We start from the raw sequence: 3,358 nt of genomic DNA, 5'->3' as shown, positions 1-3,358 counted from the left end.
GGCTCTGCCCCATAGCATCTCCCGGACCCATAGCGTCTCCTGGACCCATAGCATCTCCCTGACCCATAGCTCTGCCCCATAGTGCCTCCCTGCCCCATGGCTCTGCCCCATCGCTGCCCCATAGCGCTGTCACCCCCCAAAATCACCCCCTCTCCCCCCCATAGGCCCAGCGCAGCCCCTCCCCCACCCGCAGCCGCCGCCACCGCCGTGGGGCAGTGCCACCGCCGGACCCCAAACGCTGACGTGGGGACATCAGTGGGGACATTTGGGGACATTGGGGTCATTGGGGGTCATTGGGGACATTGGGGTCATTGGGGTCATTGGGGTCATTGGGGTCATTGGGGTCATTGGGGACATTGGGGGTCATTGGGGACATTGGGGTCATTGGGGTCATTGGGGTCATTGGGGACATTGGGGGTCATTGGGGTCATTGGGGTCATTGGGGACATTGGGGACATTGGGGGTCATTGGGGTCATTGGGGTCATTGGGGACATTGGGGTCATTGGGGACATCGGGGGTCATTGGGGGTCATTGGGGACATTGGGGGTCATTGGGGTCATTGGGGGTCATTGGGGTCATTGGGGTCATTGGGGACATTGGGGGTCATTGGGGTCATTGGGGTCATTGGGGTCATTGGGGACATTGGGGACATTGGGGGTCATTGGGGTCATTGGGGTCATTGGGGACATTGGGGACATTGGGGGTCATTGGGGACATTGGGGGTCATTGGGGGACATTGGGGTCATTGGGGGTCATTGGGGTCATTGGGGGTCATTGGGGGTCATTGGGGGACATTGGGGTCATTGGGGTCATTGGGGTCATTGGGGTCATTGGGGTCATTGGGGGTCATTGGGGGTCATTGGGGACATTGGGGGTCATTGGGGACATTGGGGACATTGGGGACATTGGGGTCATTGGGGACATTGGGGGTCATTGGGGTCATTGGGGGTCATTGGGGTCATTGGGGTCATTGGGGTCATTGGGGGTCATTGGGGGTCATTGGGGGACATTGGGGTCATTGGGGGTCATTGGGGTCATTGGGGGTCATTGGGGGTCATTGGGGGACATTGGGGTCATTGGGGGTCATTGGGGACATTGGGGTCATTGGGGACATTGGGGGTCATTGGGGGACATTGGGGTCATTGGGGGTCATTGGGGTCATTGGGGACATTGGGGGTCATTGGGGGACATTGGGGTCATTGGGGGTCATTGGGGTCATTGGGGTCATTGGGGACATTGGGGGTCATTGGGGTCATTGGGGGTCATTGGGGTCATTGGGGTCATTGGGGTCATTGGGGGTCATTGGGGACATTGGGGGTCATTGGGGGTCATTGGGGTCATTGGGGACATTGGGGGTCATTGGGGTCATTGGGGTCATTGGGGTCATTGGGGACATTGGGGGTCATTGGGGGACATTGGGGTCATTGGGGGTCATTGGGGTCATTGGGGTCATTGGGGACATTGGGGGTCATTGGGGTCATTGGGGACATTGGGGACATTGGGGTCATTGGGGACATTGGGGGTCATTGGGGTCATTGGGGTCATTGGGGACATTGGGGTCATTGGGGTCATTGGGGTCATTGGGGACATTGGGGTCATTGGGGTCATTGGGGACATTGGGGACATTGGGGTCATTGGGGACATTGGGGGTCATTGGGGTCATTGGGGACATTGGGGTCATTGGGGTCATTGGGGACATTGGGGGTCATTGGGGTCATTGGGGTCATTGGGGGTCATTGGGGTCATTGGGGACATTGGGGACATTGGGGTCATTGGGGACATTGGGGGTCATTGGGGTCATTGGGGGTCAGAGGGGACATTGGGGTCATTGGGGTCATTGGGGACATTGGGGGTCATTGGGGTCATTGGGGGTCATTGGGGACATTGGGGACTTTGGGGGGTCATTGGGGGTCATTGGGGGTCATTGGGGTCATTGGGGACTTTGGGGGGACATTGGGGACAGTGCCACCCCCCCCCGCTGTCCCCAAAGGTCCCCCCACCCCCCCCAGAGCCACCGCCTCTCCGTCGCTGTCCCCGAACCGGGTGAGTCGGGGGGTGACACCCCAAACCTCTCCCTAAATGTCCCCAAATGTCCCTTCGATGTCCCAAATCTCCCCAAATGTCCCCAAAATGTCCCCCCAGACCCCCCCGACGGTGACGATGACTACAGCAACGCGCCCTATGCCACCGGCTACGTGTGGGTGACGTCCCCCGATGTCCCCAAGGGGGGGGGGTGGGGGGGGGGGGGGTGGCACTTTGGGGGGTGGGGGGGGTGGGGGGTGTGTCCCCCCTCCCCCCCGCCCGGAGAATGTCCCCCCCAAATTGTCCCTTTTTTGGTCCCCCCCCAGAGAAGTGCTCCCGGAGGAGGCGGTGACGGAGGGGACACCCCCGGGGGGGGACAGAGCGTCGTCAGGTGGGGACAGAGCCACCCCCCGATGGCCCCAATGACCCCAATGTCCCCAATGACCCCCAATGTCCCCAATGACCCCAATGTCCCCAATGACCCCTCTGACCCCCAATGACCCCAATGACCCCCAATGTCCCCAATGACCCCTCTGACCCCCAATGACCCCAATTACCCCAATGTCCCCAATGACCCCTCTGACCCCCAATGACCCCAATGTCCCCAATGTCCCCAATGACCCCAATGACCCCAATGACCCCCAATGTCCCCAATGTCCCCAATGACCCCTCTGACCCCAATGACCCCAATTACCCCAATGTCCCCAATGTCCCCAATGACCCCCAATGTCCCCAATGTCACCAATGACCCCAATGACCCCCAATGACCCCAATGACCCCCAATGACCCCCAATGACCCCATTGACCCCCAATGTCCCCAATGTCCCCCCAAAGTCCCCAATGTCCCCTCTGACCCCCAATGACCCAATGACCCCAATGACCCCAATGTCCCCAATGTCCCCAATGACCCCAATGACCCCAATGTCCCCAATGACCCCCAATGTCCCCAATGTCCCCTCTGACCCCAATGACCCCAATGACCCCCAATGACCCCAATGTCCCCAATGACCCCAATGGACCCCAATGACCCCAATGTCCCCAATGACCCCAATGACCCCAATGACCCCAATGACCCCCAATGTCCCCAATGACCCCAATGACCCCCCAATGTCCCCAATGACCCCAATGACCCCAATGACCCCAATGACCCCAATGTCCCCAATGACCCCAATGACCCCAATGACCCCAATGACCCCCAATGTCCCCAATGACCCCAATGACCCCAATGACCCCCAATGTCCCCAATGACCCCAATGTCCCCAATGACCCCCAATGGACCCCAATGACCCCCAATGACCCCAATGACCCCCAATGACCCCAATGTCCCCTCTGACC

General features: G+C 59.8%; 1 long non-coding RNA gene across 1 annotated transcript; it reads left to right on the top strand.

Annotated features, from left to right (window-relative positions):
* Positions 1-201: 201 nt before the first annotated feature.
* On the top strand, positions 202-2,391 carry LOC309684056. Its single transcript, XR_014270258.1, has 4 exons — positions 202-243; positions 1,992-2,044; positions 2,144-2,198; positions 2,350-2,391. It is a non-coding gene; the product is annotated as an uncharacterized lncRNA (long non-coding RNA).
* Positions 2,392-3,358: the final 967 nt, after the last annotated feature.

The sequence above is a fragment of the Vanellus vanellus genome, assembly GCF_965231255.1.
Source record: "Vanellus vanellus genome assembly, contig: HAP1_SCAFFOLD_2244, whole genome shotgun sequence".
Classification (NCBI taxonomy): Eukaryota; Metazoa; Chordata; class Aves; order Charadriiformes; family Charadriidae; genus Vanellus; species Vanellus vanellus.
This window is presented reverse-complemented; position numbering and strand designations above follow the sequence as displayed.